Source organism: Anomaloglossus baeobatrachus, chromosome 4, assembly GCF_048569485.1.
Source record: "Anomaloglossus baeobatrachus isolate aAnoBae1 chromosome 4, aAnoBae1.hap1, whole genome shotgun sequence".
In the NCBI taxonomy this organism is placed as follows: Eukaryota; Metazoa; Chordata; class Amphibia; order Anura; family Aromobatidae; genus Anomaloglossus; species Anomaloglossus baeobatrachus.
Genome location: NC_134356.1, coordinates 257,197,360 through 257,214,508, shown reverse-complemented (window position 1 = coordinate 257,214,508; position 17,149 = coordinate 257,197,360). Strand labels below are relative to the sequence as shown.

The window sequence follows — 17,149 nt, the reverse complement described above, 5'->3', positions numbered from 1 at the left end:
TAACACTATATCAAATTATCACATCTACCCAAAGATGTTAGAATTAAAAATGTCAGCTCAAGATGCAAAAATAAGCCGTCACACAGCCCCGGATCCACAAAAAAATGAGAACGCTACGGGCTCAGAAACTGGTGACAAAAGCGCTACTCTTTCTTTTTTTTTTTTTACAAACTTGGTATCTATGAACTTGTACCAACCTGGGGAATCACACTGCCAGGTCAGTGCTGCCATACAGCAAACATGGTCAATGGAAAACCCAAAACACAATTGTGCAATTGGACTTCTGTTTTGCAATTTCACAGCACTTGGATTTCCTCCCCCCATTTTCCAGTACACTATATGGGAAAACTAATGGACTCATTCAATAGTGTAACTCGTCCCGCAATGAACAAGCTATATGGCAAGATTGACGGGAAAATAAAAATGTTATGGCTCTTGGAAGAGAGGGAGGAAAAACAAAAAATGGGAAATCACCGGGGGTGATGGGGTTAAAGAGGTAATTCTGTTATCCATTTAGATGTCACTGTTGCTATTGACAACTGCATCTATGTGTTTAATGGCCGTGATGCCAAAACCAATGGTAACCGATGCAGCAAGGAGTCAGCAACAGTGTGACACCTGTCCGGGGAGGTATTCTGTTATTTCTCAGGGGGGCACCTGCTGGGGTCATGTGATAGTAACCTATGGGAAGAGCACAGCTGTATGGACCTGCCGGCCGATATGATACGTGTGGTTCTCTCTGACAAGGTGGTGTAGCAGACATATATCTGCATATATGGACATATATCCCTATATCCCTATACACCTATATATATATATATATATATATATATATATATATATATATCTTACTATAAAGTGTGTATATATATATATATATGTATGTACAGTATATATATATATATATATATATCTTACTATACAATATATATATATATTTATATATATATATATATATATATATCTTACTATACAGTATATATATATATATATATATATATATATATATATATATATATATATATATATATATGTCTATAGAGAGCTGTGTATCACATGTTTATATACAATATATGTAGGTATATATATGGGATATACTAAAAAGAATGATGAAAAGGAATAAATAAAAAGAATGAAGATAATAACTTATTAGGTGTATATGATGTAGATGAATTAAAGGTTTCTTGGGCAAGTTACACGTGGAATGATTATGAAATATCTGTAGATAATAGGAGAATTAACGTATATCCCATATAACCAGGTGTATATTATGTTACCTGAGCATTATAGGTGTGGAATGATCATGAAATATCTGTAGATAATAGGAGAATGAACACATTCTCCCTGGTTATATGGGATATGCGTTCATTCTCCTATGATCTACATATATTTCATGATTATTGCACACCTATAATGCTCATATATAATGTTCATTCCATGTGTAACTTGCCCAAGAAACTTTTCATACATCTACAGAATATACACCTAATAGGTTATTATCGTCATTCTTTTTAGTATGTCCCTATAGATATGTCTGCACAGGTATATGTCCCCGTGTATTCCTATAGCATGGGTGTATAGAGCTATATGTCCGTGCAGCAGACCTCCAGCAGTGCTGCCTGAGTCAGTGCCTATGATGAGCGGGCTCCGGGCACAGCACACGGGGCACAGCACACCGGGGCACAGCACACCGGGGCACAGCACACCGGGGCACAGCACACCGGGGCACAGCACACCGGGGCACAGCACACCGGGGCACAGCACACCGGGCACCTCGCACCGGGCACAGCACACGGGGCACCTCGCACCGGGCGCACAGACGCGCACTGACTGCAGCCGCCAGCTCCAGCACTCTCATATGTTCACACTACCTACAGGGCGACGTCATGGAAAGAACTACGTCACGACCAATTAGCCAACGGGAACGGGCCGGGTGGGCGTGTCCATGAGAGGCGCGCACACTGCTAGTGCCTGCTCCGGGGCGCGGACCAATGTCCAAGCGGAGTCGCTGAGGACGAGACGTCACGGGCCGGTGAGCGAGGAGCACGTGACGGTGGCCGGGGCGGGAGGGCAGCAGTGAGGGCTGTGAGGAGGGCACAGCGGCTTCTCCCCAGTAGCGAGCTCCCGCCGCGGAGCGCCCGTGTGCGGCGCAGGGTGGGCAGTGGCTGAGCGCTGGGAGCCGCTGAGCGGAGGGGCTCGGCCGGCTCCGTGTTTGGCATTTCAGTCAGGTCTGTGCCGGTCCTCCCCCCGCTCACCACTCCTCCTCCTCCTCCCCCATCACTTCTCTGCCGCCTGCAGTCTGCGTGTGAGCGGCCGGCGGGGGAGCCGGGGGACACCATGCTGTGAGCAGGCGCCTCCTCTCCCCCACCACTAGGCTCCGGGACCGGGCTCCACCTGCACTCGTCCAGGTAAGCGGCCACATAACGGGACGGCTGCCATCCTGCCATATTGCCCGTGTCATTGACAGGTGCGGGCTGTGCCCTTTGTGCCGCGGTGCCAGCCGCCTCCTCATCCACAGATGCCTTCACAGGAGCAGGCGGGGGCAGGTGGCTGTGGCGGGCGCTGGGCAGCTGATGCCCTCCGCCTCCGGGCACCAGTTGATCCTGGGCAGTCCTGACGGGCAGATCTGTGGGTGCTGTGACCTTGAGTGACGATCTGGACCTTTATCTGTGCCAGGTAACCTTGGCTGCTTTGTGTTGCAGTTGCCCCTGGCATGCAGCAGGTCGGTGAGCTGTGCCCTGCTGGTGTGTGCCCCTGGGCAGCTGTGGAGGATGCGTCCATCCTGATGGCAGTGCCATGCATTGCCCTGTTTGTGCGTGTGCGGATTAGGTGGCTGGGATTAGTCGTGGCCGCACTAGCTGGTGGTGAGCTGTGCTGGGGACATAATCTGCCGGTTACCAGGCTTCCCTGGTCCTGGACAGATATGTGAAGGCCACGGATCTGTCTGCTGTGGCCAGTCGTCTCTGTGGAGGTAGCCCATTGAGAATGATCCCGTGCCACTCCGGGATGGGACAGGTTGTGTACTCATCAGAGGCTATGTATGTGATGGAGCAAGCCCCCAGGACTCATCTGTCAGTCACGTGACTAGTGACCTGCTGCTTTCATTAATAAATCCTGTGTTTGGCCATTTGGAGTGATCAGGGAGTCTCAGGTGAGCAGCACTTGTGCTGAGCTTTGATCTCTAAGCTTTGATCTTCCACTCCTCGCAGTCTATTTCCAGTCCTAAGCTTGGCGTTCTGGAGGTTCCTATTTTTTGGGTAATGGCAGCTGCAGGTCCCCTATAATAGTGCTGCAGATAATCTTCCCTTTATGTTCTGGACCGGCTCAGTTATGTCGTATTGTCATATCACCAGATTAGTGGCAGTGCATGTGTCATAGTTACATGCAATCCTCGTGATTCCGTGTGTCGGTGGCCAGCTTTGGGGGAAATGTAGGACTTTTTCTGGCCGTTATGACAGCAGGTGAACACCCTCATCATTCATTTATGATTTCTAATGTGCCGGGTGACTGTATATAGGATTGTGCAGCAATATGATCCATTGTGATAACTGGCTCAGGACGTCACATCAAGAGTTAAACTGCACATATGAGTCCGACCGATGACTGCAAATTGGTAGAGAAGTGAGAGCCTTCCCGACAGGTTGAGCGGTATGGTGTGCTCTGGATGGATAAGCCGGGTCGTGCTAAAACCACGGCAAGTGGTGGCTTTTACAGTCATGATCTGATTTGTATCTGGCCCCTTCCATGGAACGGCTCCTGGGTCACAATCATCGCTCCCTTGTCTTGCTGGACATGTTGGTTAATCCGACATGCATGTACAAACTGTAGGGGTCTGCTCATTCTGTCTTAACACTTCACTCATACGTACATAACCATTTTTGTGCATATTTTAAAGGGGTCATCCACCTTTTACTACTACTAAAAATTTTGCACCGTTTGTCTTCTGTAGTTGATTGCAATTTTTAATGCTGGTCGCAGAATGAGTTAACTAAGAAACTGTCAGTGAGCCCACTATGGCAGCCAGACGGAGAGTTTTTAATGCTTTTCTGTCTTTTAATAAGATGGCTTACAAAGAGCATGTATAAGCCAAATGATGCAGGTGTTTTTTTTTTGTTTTTTTAAGTGAAACCTACTGCAAAAAACCTGATTTTAATCCTATAATGCATTCATTTAAGTGAAAAAAGTCCCTGATGGTGGACAACAGCTTTGAGATAAGTGATAAACTAAAGACCGGTGTTTCGTGTGTGGGTTTTTTATTTATTTATTTTTTTCTTTTTTCACTAGTATTTTGTGTAAGTGAGCAGACTAAAATCTGGAAGAGTCGGTCAGTGGGTCTGCCTGTGTAATGGAACAGGTAGTGTGTGTGTGTGTGTGTGTGTGTGTGTAATGAATATATACATATATATATAATATTGTTTGTATGGCACTGTTATATTAGGGGTAATACAGTAAACCCTTTCTAAGTCCCCCTCTTCTAGAAGGTTGCTTTTGCTTGGTCATCTGCTTTCATTGTGGTTCATTCTGGTAAAATTGTGGTTGGTTTCCTTGAGTTTGTGCCCAAGTCTTGAGTCTGTGCTTTCTATCGTGGGTAGATACCTATATATCGTTCTACCTTTCCATTAGTAAGACGTGTATTCTGATGTATGTATTGCTAGTGATTGGATTAGCTCTGTGACTGGTGCCCTGCCTGTGGTTAGTTGGTCACACCGGTGCTTTGGCACTGCCCTTCTCCCTTGCCAGTGCATTACCCCTTCCCCAGTCCGCGCATCCTTTGTGGCGCCACATTTGGTGTAGTTTGTATCGCGTTGCACATTGGGAGCTTGTGACAGGGACTGCATGTGCCTGAAATAGAGCTGAGGTTTGCAGAAAGGCCATCTATATATGTCTCCAGCTTTTATCGCTTAGAACAATTAGCATCTCAAGACGTCAATTATTCAAACTTTACATCTTCCAATTGATCGTGCTCTGGTAATTTACACAGTGGGCTGAAGCATTCGTTACATAACGGTGATGGTATGTAATCTAAAAGAGTCGGCGACTTAAGTACAATGAATAGAAAATGCTAGGGATCAAATGTTGCAGAGAAATGCTCGAGTCCCCCATTGACTTCCATTATACTCAGTAGATGAGCCCTTTTGAGTGTCCAGCTGCTGGTTCCGAGTACCCGAGCATGGTAGTGCTCACTCATCACTAGGAAAGAGTACTGTGTTCTTTTTTTTCTATGGCTCTAAGCCTCTTTCCCTGACAACCTCTTTAAGCTACATTAAGGCCTCATTCACAGTGTTTTTTTTTGTCCATATTTTGTCCATATTTTGTCCATATTTTGTCCATATTTTGTCCATATTTTGTCCATATTTTGTCCATATTTTGTCCATATTTTGTCCATATTTTGTCCATATTTTGTCCATATTTTGTCCATATTTTGTCCATATTTTGTCCATATTTGCCAAAACCAGGAGTGTCTCCAAAGCACAGACCAGGTGTCAGTCTTTCACCAAGGCTGCATGATCGGGTTCACAGTGTTATGGACGCAGTGGGTTTTCACTGTGTCCAAAACGTTGCGTTGTACAGTACAAGAACAGTGGATGGGATTTATAGAAATCCAATGCCCGCTGTGCTGGTTATTCCCGCAGAGTAAACTGACGTGTGATGCGGCTTCCGAAGCCACAGCATGTCTGTTTATTACTGCGGAGCTGTGCGTGTTCTCCGGAGGGAGAGACCGCAGTGGCCCAAACCCTGATGGTGGCACGGGCAGCTGCGGAGAGCACTTACTGCCCGCAGGACCTCGTGTGCACATACCCTTATAGTTTTCTCTGTAACTTTCACTCCTGGCTTTGGCATACAAATACTGATGGAAGCTATTAATGTGTGGATGAGGCCTAAAAAAGCATGATAACCTTTCCAGTACTCATAGGGATGAATACATAATTTTTATTTTTCTCTTTTTTTTTTTATTTTTTCCCCCTTTTTTTGTTTTTTCTTTCCGCTTTCCTTTCTAATTTGTGCTTGTGTTTATTCCATGTATTTAGCCTATTTTTTATGTTTTTTTATGTTTTTATGTTAGGAAGAGCTTGGAATCTCCATATTTGTGGCTGATTCAGCAATTGCGACCTTAAATAAAGTCACTAAATTATTGTGCAAATGCACTCCAGACTGATTTTATGTACTGTACGTCTTAAATCTTTGCCCAGGTCTTGGGGAAATTATAGCAGAAAACACAACTGCTAAGGTGAGAAATAAGGAGAAATTTTGATTAAAAATTTGATGCAAAAATATATAAAAGTGACTTTAAACCCTACCAATAATGAGTTTGAGCCATAGTTCCTTTGGGCTTTGGAGATCGGACACTTTCTGGGTAGAAACAGGTGTATTTGGAGTCTGCAGGTAGTTGGAGTAGCCATAGTGAGCATTTCCATCATGCAGGCCGCTTCTTTATACTGCGCACAGGGTTGTCAGTGGTGATATGGATCGGGGCAGCCCCACCACATATAGTGTGAAGTATTGGGAGCCGTCTTTCTGAATGGTTTGCCCTGGCCTTGTTTTCTCGGTCGCTCCTAGCCAGCTCCCTAAGCCAATGCACAAGAGTCTTTCAGACAAAGTATTTCTCCTCAGGCATGTATGTACTGTATTGGAATTTCGAGGTCATGCAAGGTCACTTTGCCTAAAATAGAAGTCTGTTACCTGTTGCTGGCAGTTCTGTGCATCATATAGAATTACAGACTAATGCAAATTGTTCCCAGGATTAAGCAGTTGTACGTTTTCAGTGAAAGCGTTCCCTTGTGTAAAAGCTTCCCAGCTATAGAGTAGTGACCACTGCATTACTGTCTGGGTTCTCCTAGCACATGCCTTCCCAGTCCACCTCCATCTTTATTAGTCACTCTGATGCCACCTGTCTATTGTTACATTGAGCGGGATCAAGTATCTGAAGACACTGTGTACGATGTATGGTGCCTATGCATTACCATGGCTACAAAAACAGGAGTGTGCTGTCCTCCTGAATAAATAAGTTCTATAGAGATCCCAAGAAAGAAAAAGAATATACCCACAGAGGGATCATATGGAGTTCCATATGTCTTCCTATTTGTATTAAAGATTTTCTATTTTTACAATTGTTTTTTGGTGATCCCTCTGTGGGTATATTCTTTTTCTTTCTTGGCATATTTAATTGTATACCCGGAGATCCCAGTAGGCGGTGCCCTTCCTCCCCCTCTTTTTGTAACCAGAAGTTCTATAGAGATCATATTATTCATAGAGCTAAAATTACAGCCAGCGGACCTTTGGATTCTACCGTTCCACTTACTGTACTGGCATCTGACCAGATAAGTACAGTACTTCACATATTAGGGTTTTGTGTTCCGTGCTTGGACCTGTGCACTGACCGGGAGTCTCCAGCCTCATAGCCATATACTAGGCTGTCCAGTGGTCACGAGGCCAGAGGTCCAAGTGAGGAGCACAACACGTGGATGGGTGAATCCGGCCTAAGGCAATGTACCCGCGGATATATCCGCAGGTGTGTTCGCAGGTTTCCCGCAGCAGCTCCCCAGAATCCGCAGCTATCCATTGCTGCGGGATTCCAGTGAAATATCTGCAGATAACCTGCGGACATTCATGCAACTTACCTGCGGAAGTCCCGGCCTCTATCTCCATAGTGGAAGGCCGGGAATTCCGTAGATATTTCCGCAGGATTAATTGACATGCAGATATGTGGCTGCGGGACATCCACAGCCGCACATACTGCAGCATGGACACAGCACTCCCCATGTCCCATAGGATAACATGGGGAGTGTCTGTACTTGTTTAAACCTGCGGATTTATCTAGAAAATCCAGATAAATCCGCAGGTTTTCCGCGGCAAAATCCACAGGTAAATTGTCCCGTGGGCACATAGCCTACAGCTTTGTGTGAGACTAAAAAGATAGACCTGAATGCTGACAATCTGTCAACCTTTATCAGCTATTGTAATTGGAGTATCCCCCGCCCCCAAACATGGAATGCCATTGAATCCTAAAATCTGCAGCATGTTCGTTGTCTGTGATTCTCTAAGGAAATGCAATTAATTGGTTTTGGGGCTGAACAATGTGTGGATCCTCTGTCTCGGTGACAGAAATCAGAGTTTCTGCCTCAGGGTATTTTTGTTTTTTTTCACATATTTTCTTTGAAAATTTCATGCCATGTGCAAATTCTAAATGTGTGAACTTGTCCTCAGGTGAAGGATTTGTCATCGGGTTGATTGATGTGAATGGAGTCATTCGTGGGGGTTGGCTGTTAACAATAACATGGTGGCAGTGGTTGGATAACAGGTTCCCTACTTTTAATTGCTACTGTGAAAATCCAAGCATTTCAATTGTTTTGCATTAAAGGGTTGTCCAGTGGGTAAACCCTATTACTGGTGGCTCACAATGAGTTAAAAGAAGCAAGCCAGACCCCACCAATCCTCAATTACTCCTGTTCAGCTGCCCAATAAGGTGAGTTTTGCCTCAGTTTGTTTTAACCCAGCCTAGGTAATGGTGAAACATTTGTATCCGCTGGGCAGCCCCTTTAATGCATGCATGAGATACATTGTAAGTATATATTCCAAGTTCCTTAATCTTTTAATGTGCGTGGTCCGGTTACACTGATGGAGGACATAGATTGAGCAGGTGACAGGAAAGTGTATGTTGGTGTGCATTGGAGACCAGTAAAGCGTTGGCACAGGATCGGCAAGGTGAATACGCTGCCGCTGTATTGGGTGATCAGCATTTGTGCACTCAGTATTCTGTAACAATGAAAATTATTTCAGATTTTAACTTTCCCAATAAAGTCGAGCTAATTTGCAAAGAACTCAACATGCTGCTGGTTTAATCCCTATTGGTGGTCTTGTGCAGGAGATCTGTAGGTGTGAGATCTCCACGGCTTGCCTGCTTCCCTCCCACGGGCACGCTTTCTTCCATGCTGGCCTTTCTAGGGGACAGGATTTGGTCCACGCTCCTGCTGTGCTCCATATTCCGCTTGTATATCTCAAGAGCGTATCTTGCAGCATAAACAGTTTAGCGGAAAACTCCTAACTGTTAGGTTATTGCCGTGACTCATAGCGCCTGTTATCACTGCTCACCGTGCTCTTTGGACTTTTGCATTTTTGTCATTTGCTTGCATGTTTTTTCTTTTTTTTTTGTTGAGACTATTTGCATTTTTTACATTTAGTAACGAGAGATGCTTTTCCACAAGTACAGTTGTAGGACAATGTAGAAGTGTTACATTTATGGCCTTTTGCCCCACCATTACCATGTGTGAATGTATCCCTGTTTGGTGTAAATAAGGCTCCATTGCATAATGAAACATTAGGCTGCTTTCACATAAGCGTAAATACCACCACATATTTTGGCGTGCATTTCTAGACTGGTTCAGCAGCAGAGAGACTGTCATGTTACATAAAGGTTTGGGTGTGGATTTAATTCCAGATTGCAGTCATTACATGCACTGCCGTTTGTTTTTTTCTGCTGATAGTTCACTTTAGTATTTTGTTGTAGACTTTTTTAGTGCAAAATTTTGCAACTGAATTTAAAGTGCACATATGCTGTAGGCCTAACGCAGAAGCCTCATTCTTGTGTAGGTATTATACCTATTGTTGTCCATGGGCATAGTCACATGTCGTTTCTTTTATTTTTGTGGACTAATTGTCCGCAGAGATTTCAATAAGGAAACCTATCCGATTTGCAAATTAATATCGCCGGGTCTGTAGAAAAAAATATACTCGACGTGAAGTTGCAACACCAAGAAGTCGTGACACTTAAAGGGAACCTGTCAGCAGAAATTTCGCCCAAAACCTAAAAGCTTCCCCCTCTGCAGCTCCTGGACTGCATTCTAGAAAGGTCCCTGTTATTATTGTGCCCCCTTTCTGACCAAAATAAAGACTTTATAAAGTGGTACCTTTTTGTATTCAGATTCTGTAAATGTGACACGGGGGCGGGCTGCCTGATGGCCGTTATTCTGCCGCTTTAGGCCGTCCCCCATCGCTGATTTCCTTACTTGTGGATGCCGCCCAGTGCTCCACAGGTCCCCGCGCATGCCCAGTGCCTATCTCTCGTGGATGAGCACTATGCCCAGTGTCACCGCTGGTGACGTGCGCGCAGGCTTTAGATTATGGGCGGTGCTGTGATGTTTATTACCAAGCAACCGCCCATAATCGCGGGACCGCGCTTTCCCCCTCGGCGTCCTTCATTCTGTGCAAGCGCGGTGCTGCTGACCCCACGTCACCTCCTTCCCATCTATTTCCTGCCTCAGGGCAAGATGGGAAGGAGGTGACGTGGGTTCAGCAGCACCGCGCTTGCACAGAATGAAGGAGGCCGAGGGGGAAAGCGCGGTCCCGCGATTATGGGCGGTTGCTTGGTAATAAACATCACAGCACCGCCCATAATCTAAAGCCTGCGCGCACGTCACCAGCGGTGACACTGGGCACAGTGCTCATCCACGAGAGATAGGCACTGGGCATGTGCGGGGACCTGTGGAGCACTGGGCGGCGTCCACAGCTATGGAAATCAGTGATGGGGGATGGCCTAAAGCGGCAGGAGGCAGAATAACGGCCATCAGGCAGCCCGCCCCCGTGTCACATTTACAGAATCTGAATGCAAAAAGGTACCACTTTATAAAGTCTTTATTTTGGTCAGAAAGGGGGCACAATAATAACAGGGACCTTTCTAGAATGCAGCCCAGGAGCTGCAGAGGGGGAAGCTTTTAGGTTTTGGGCGAAATTTCTGCTGACAGGTTCCCTTTAAGGCCCTGTCACACACAGAGATATATCTGCGGCAGATCTGTGGTTGCAGTGAAATTGTGGACAATCAGTGCCAGGTTTGTGGCTGTGCACAAATGGAATAATATGTCCATGATTTCACTGCAACCACAGATCTGCCAGAGATTTATCTCTGTGTGTGACGGGGCCTTAAGAATGTCACAAGATCAAGAGACCGGTTAATGATTTGTAAACGATGACCAATGGAAACAAAATTTTCAAAACATCTAAATTAGAGTGTAAAATATGAGCGTCATCTGCAGAAATACACATACTTGCACACGTTGGCATGCTATCAATGAGATGATTAATGGTTGTTTCAGAAATGTTACCACGCTGAATGTACTTGGGTATGGAAATCATCAAAATCCGCTGCTGGCAGCTCCCTTTGCAATTGCCAATTATGTCTCAGATGTGAGACAAGTCTGGAATCACGGTATGCCATGGTAGCATGCGTAGGCTATGCAGGCTGCTTACAGAAGCACTGGGACACTTTCATGTTTCTTTGTGAACTCCTCCATGCCTCTGCCAATGTGGTCTGCAGATTAACGGATATCATTACGTCTAATGCAAAAGCAGATCTCATTGCTGAAGATGATAATCTCCTTTCCAATCTCCAATGTAGGTTTGGTCGGCACCATGATGGCCTTTGGTAGTGGTAGCATGAAGTCAGCGGACCACTGTAGCTGGATGTCTGGCTCATAGCCCACTGTCATGCATCACCCTCCCGGTGGTTTGTGTAGACACTGTATGACGCATTAAGCTTGCTATAGTATGTCTAATATCACTTTCAGTACCGATTAGATCACTATGCCCCATTCTTTGAATCTGTCTGGAGTCCAGACGGGGCAAACACATGGAGAACTTCACAAGGGAACGTCATTCTGACCCTACTCATGGGATTATGCAGTGGGGTGGCATAATGTGGCTGCCTGAGGGCTCTATTCTTCAATCAGGATACACTAACAGATCGGTGTTATATTGATATGGTTGTAGAACCAGTGGTACAGCCATTTCTCCATTTGTCAGCATATCGCCACATGTTGTTTGTGGTACTGTGTGCAGCCTGTATGGTCTAAACATGCTATTATGGCCTGCAGGGTCTCCTATAGTGCACTTCATTGGTCAGCAATTGTAAAAGAGATGCCAGCAGCGGCTCTTGCTGATTTATGTGCCCAAGTGCATCCAGTATGGTGTAGCATTCCTCATTGATGGCATGCCAGTGTGTGTAAGGCTATGTGCGCACGTGTGCGCTCTGCACTGCACCTAAAAGGTGCGCTTCAGAGCGCAGCTGAAAAGCTCCGTTCTGAAGCGCATGGTGCCGGCGAGAACGTGCGCTCTGCCTGCAGCTCCTGCCATAGACAGAGCAGGAGCTGCCGGCAAAGCGCAGGAAAGAAGTGACATGTCACTTCTTAGAACGCAGCGATTCGGGTAGCAGCCGAATCGCTGCGTTCTAATATGCCATGTGCGCACGGCCCCTGCACAATCTCCATAGACTGTGCAAGGGACGCAGGACGCATGCAGTTACGCTGCGCTACAAAGCGCAGCGTAACTGCATGAATTAGTGCGGGGATTTCTGTGTGAGGTGCTCGTACCTGACACTGAATAAATTGAGATGTTTCTACCATGTTTCCATTATGCATCCAGTTAACATGTCTCAGTCCTGTGATCTCACTAATTCCATGACGTTCCCTTCTTGGTGCTGTAATTCTCAGTGTTTGCAGCACATGGATGCCACTTGTGTGTCTTCCGAGTGCGGTCTGGTTTTACTGGTTAATGGATGTGAGAACTTAATTCCACACTGATGGTAAAAGCTGATATGGACCAGACATGAAGGAAAAGCAGATCCAGCACGCAGATCAAGCCCTAAGGTGATTTTACCAATGGGCCTGTTTGTCTCCCAATCCACTACATGGAAAAGTGGTCGATTTAATGACCAGTTTTTCTTTTTTGTTTTTTGTGTTCCTTTGAAAGAATGCGAAATATGGAACAATATAAGAGCTACTGGAAGAGCAGTTCTATTGGTGCAGGATTGATGTGATCTCCTTGGTGTTGTTTCAGAGGCGATCACTATTGTGTTAGTGCTTGGATCCTGGGTTACATTCCCATCAAGGATAACATATGTCCTCCCCATTTCTGTGGGTTTTCTCCGGTCTCTTAACACACTCCAAAGACCTACTGATAGGGAATGTAGAGCCCCAATAGGATGATCATGTCTGTAATGCGCTGTGGAATATGATGGCGCTACATAGGAGTAAAATAAATCGCCATCTGCAAGAAGCTGGAGATGACTCTAATATCCCACACAAGCAAAATATTGTGGGATATGTATAGAACACTGATAGATGTGGAAATAATTTTGTTTTTTTGTCATTTACTAGAGCTCTTCTTTGTATCGGGAGCTGATCTGTCAAGGTACATGCCGCATTTTTTTTTTTTTTATTTTTCAAAAGGGTAACGAAAAATAGAACGCTTTGGGTTTTTAATTTTATTTCTTTATAGAACATTGTAATTTTGATTGAACATTTTATGAACTTGAAAATGTTTAATGTTTGTGTATTTTTTCTTATTTTACATGCTGAAAGGGGGTGATTCTAACTTTTTTTGTTTAGTATTTTTAAAACTTTTTACTCTGCATTTTTTTTTTTTTTTTGTATCTAGTAGAATACTTGAATCTGTGCCTTAATGGCTTGTACTATATTCTGCATTATATAATGAAAATCATGGTCACTTTTATAATATGCCCAGCCTATAGTAAAGGAGTACTAAGATGGCTGTGACTGGGGCGACACCAACCGGCTGCCATGCAACCCATCTCCTCCCGTTATAGGATGAGGAGACTGGAGAAAAAGAGCGCAATAGGGCCTTATCTGGTATAACAGTAGATAAGAAAAAATGAATACGCTCACCTATAGGCGTTGTGGAAGTCACAACTCCCATAAAGATTTAGTGGTATGGTGAATAGCCGCAGCCCCACAGGATAAGATTCAATATTAGTGTAGAAAGACGGATCTCGTGCTGCGCGTATCACCATTCAAGAAGCGGATGCTTGTAATCCATGTCCTTTATTCAAAAAGCATCTACAGGTCTCAGCCCCCCTCAGGACAATTTTGAATGACAGGATAATCTTTATCTTGTCGTTCAAAATTGTCCTGAGGAAGGGGGCTGAGACCCTTGAAACGCGTAGACCTATAGATGCTTTTTGAATAAAGGACATGGATTACAAGCATCCGCTTCTTGAATGGTGGTGAGCTCGGCATGAGACCCGTCTTTCTACACTAATATTGAACCAACCACGTTATAAGGAGTGGGCTCATCTAAGTCATGTCATGCTTCCGCTTAGGCTAAATTGACATTTCTGTCAATTTGTATCAGTCACAATCCGCGGCTCTGGTTAACAATGGAATCCGTTTGGCGGATTCCATTGTTCCCATAGACTTGTATGAGCGGCGGATTGTGATGCTGCGTTGCATCCTCCTCCTGACTGATCAGTTGTGGAACGACTGACCGCCGGGCGGCAGGAATGCAGCCTGTAACGTTTTTTGAGCAGCGCAATCCGTAGGATTTCGCAGCGCATGCTCTCTCTGGCTCCCTGCACACGTAACCAGGGTACACATCGGGTTACTAAGCAATGCGCTTTGCTTAGCTACCCGGTATTTACCCTGGCTACGTGTGCAGGGAGCCCAACACTTCCCCGCTCGGCTCCTCCCCATCCCGCACTCGGCGCACACACTCTCACTCACCTGACGTCCTCAGCGCCATGGTCCCGCTCGGCTCCACCCACCCCGCACTCCGCCGCCCGCACACATTCTCGGCAGCCAAATGATCAGCTGATCACCCGGCGGCCGGCTGCTGTGAGCGGTCAGCTGATCGCTCTCATTAGCCGGCCGCCGGGAGATCATCTGTTCGCTCTCAAAAGCCGGCCAGCTGTTGTGAACGATCAGCTGATCACCCGGCGGCCGGCTGTTGTGAACGATCAGCTGATCGCTCTCTTTTACAATAGAGTCCGACAATGAATTCTATTGTCATCTGTTGTACAACTCATCAGTCACAAGCGTCAAACAATGCATGTGACTGATGCAAAACAACGGAAATGTGAACCTAGCCTTAAGGTGTGCGTTGCGGAACGGTGAAGGCGTTGAAGAAATTGGGCAGCCCTTGAGAAAAATGAGTCTCTTGCATGTTAGACTTTATTTTATTACTTGCATATATAGTGCCATTAATTCTCCAGTGCTTTACACTTCATCATCACTTTCCCCGTTGGGGCTCACAATCTAAATTCCCTATCAGTATGTCTTTGGCATGTGGGAAGAAATCCGAGAACCCTGGAAGAAACCCACACAAACTCAAAGAACATACAAACTCCTTGCAAACGTTGTCCTTGGTAGGTGTTGAGCTCAGGACCCCGATGCTGCAAGACTGCAGTGCTAACCACTGAGCCACCGTGCTGCCCCTATTTGTACTCTACCCTTAGTTTCAGAATTCTTCTGTTCTCGTCAAAGCCTTGAAATAGGGCATGACTTTGTTGTTTTTTTTTTTTTTTTTTCCCCCCGAGCTGGAGTGGCGCTTTAGATGTAAGCCCTAGTATTATACTCACTCTCCAACGGCTTTTTCATTTTTAAGCACCTCTGGTCCTACGGTGCCATCTTGTGCCCATAACTTCTGATTGTCCCGAAGTCAGAAGTTGCATCACAGTGTCTCAATGCATCTCTGAGAGCCAGAACGATGCTCTCATAGACTTGAGTTCTGAACTCCAGCAATTTCCAAAAAACACTGGAGCTGCCGACAGGTCACAAATCACTGATAGAAACTGGAGCAGTGCTTTAACTTCCCTCAAACAGACACCACCATTATAACTTAGCCATAATATAGGTGACGACTTACTGACCATGGGGTCTGATTGCTGGGACCCGCACTGAGCGGCAGGAGGGGCAGTTTTGACACTGTTCTTGACTGTTGTGCCATTCATCCCCTATGCAGTATTCAGAATCACAGAGGGTAAGGCCGGTGTCACACTTGCAAGTTGCTGCATCACCCGGCACGGACTCGCACTCTCCTCACAGGATCGTCTCAGCAGCATAGAGATGCATGCAACCGACCCGCTCCTGTGAGGAGAGTGTGAGTCTGTGCCTATGCAACGGACCCGCTCCTGTGAGGAGAGTGCGAGTCTGTGCCTATGCAACGGACCCGCTCCTGTGAGGAGAGTGCGAGTCTGTGCCTATGCAACGGACCCGCTCCTGTGAGGAGAGTGTGAGTCTGTGCCTATGCAACGGACCCGCTCCTGTGAGGAGAGTGTGAGTCTGTGCCTATGCAACGGACCCGCTCCTGTGAGGAGAGTGTGAGTCTGTGCCTATGCAACGGACCCGCTCCTGTGAGGAGAGTGTGAGTCTGTGCCTATGCAACGGACCCGCTCCTGTGAGGAGAGTGCGAGTCTGTGCCTATGCAACGGACCCGCTCCTGTGAGGAGAGTGCGAGTCTGTGCCTATGCAACGGACCCGCTCCTGTGAGGAGAGTGTGAGTCTGTGCCTATGCAACGGACCCGCTCCTGTGAGGAGAGTGCGAGTCTGTGCCTATGCAACGGACCCGCTCCTGTGAGGAGAGTGTGAGTCTGTGCCTATGCAACCGACCTGCTCCTGTGAGGAGAGTGTGAGTCTGTGCCTATGCAACGGACCCGCTCCTGTGAGGAGAGTGTGAGTCTGTGCCTGGTGATGCAGCGTGAGATACACGCGAGGCACTCGTAAGTGTGACACCGGCCGTATTCTGACAACCCCATAGAATAGAGTGGTGGTTGAGCATGAGCACTGCAGTTTTACTCTAGAGGAATTGCCCCTTTCTGACAATGTATGGGTCCCAGTGGTCGGACCCCACTGATCACTAGGTTATCGCCTATCTTGTGGGTATGATAATTCCGGTAGTTTTCTCTAAACAATCCCTTTAACATATCGGACACAGAACTGCCCCAATAAAACTGTGCCTCGTCAGTGCGCTTACTTTTCTAGTGCAGGCTACAGAACAACGTCTGTTCCGCTGGCCCGAAGCACAATTGTCAGGAATTAATTGATAGTTTCAATTGCTGTTTATTCCCTAAACCTTCTAGACACAGCCAATCCTTGGTAAAGTAACAGCACTTCACCGGACTGAAGGGGAAGGAGTTAAAAGCATGTTCCCTGTTCTAGTGGAGTCTCAAAGGAGAAGGCATTAACACATTGGAAATGAACAGTATCAGCTAGACAGATGGTAGCAAATGCATGCCTCTGCCAGCAGCAAACACCATTTGAGTCATCCTCACACATACTAGTGGAGCAGATGGAGTAGCACAGTAGAAAATAAGTTCATTTTACCAAATCTTTGCTTCGGAGTGCAACCTGGTGCTCCTGTACAGACA

General features: G+C 46.1%; 1 protein-coding gene across 5 annotated transcripts in view; it reads left to right on the top strand.

Annotated features, from left to right (window-relative positions):
- The first annotated feature begins 1,944 nt into the window (after positions 1 to 1,944).
- The window catches only part of ATP2B1 (ATPase plasma membrane Ca2+ transporting 1), a 175,505-nt gene continuing 160,300 nt past the window's right edge, over positions 1,945 to 17,149 (top strand). For 3 of the 5 annotated variants that reach the window (XM_075344794.1, XM_075344791.1, XM_075344795.1), the window contains exon 1: positions 2,040 to 2,408. The gene's annotated coding sequence lies outside the window, so the exon portion shown is untranslated. The other 2 variants (XM_075344792.1, XM_075344793.1) reach the window with 2 other exon arrangements.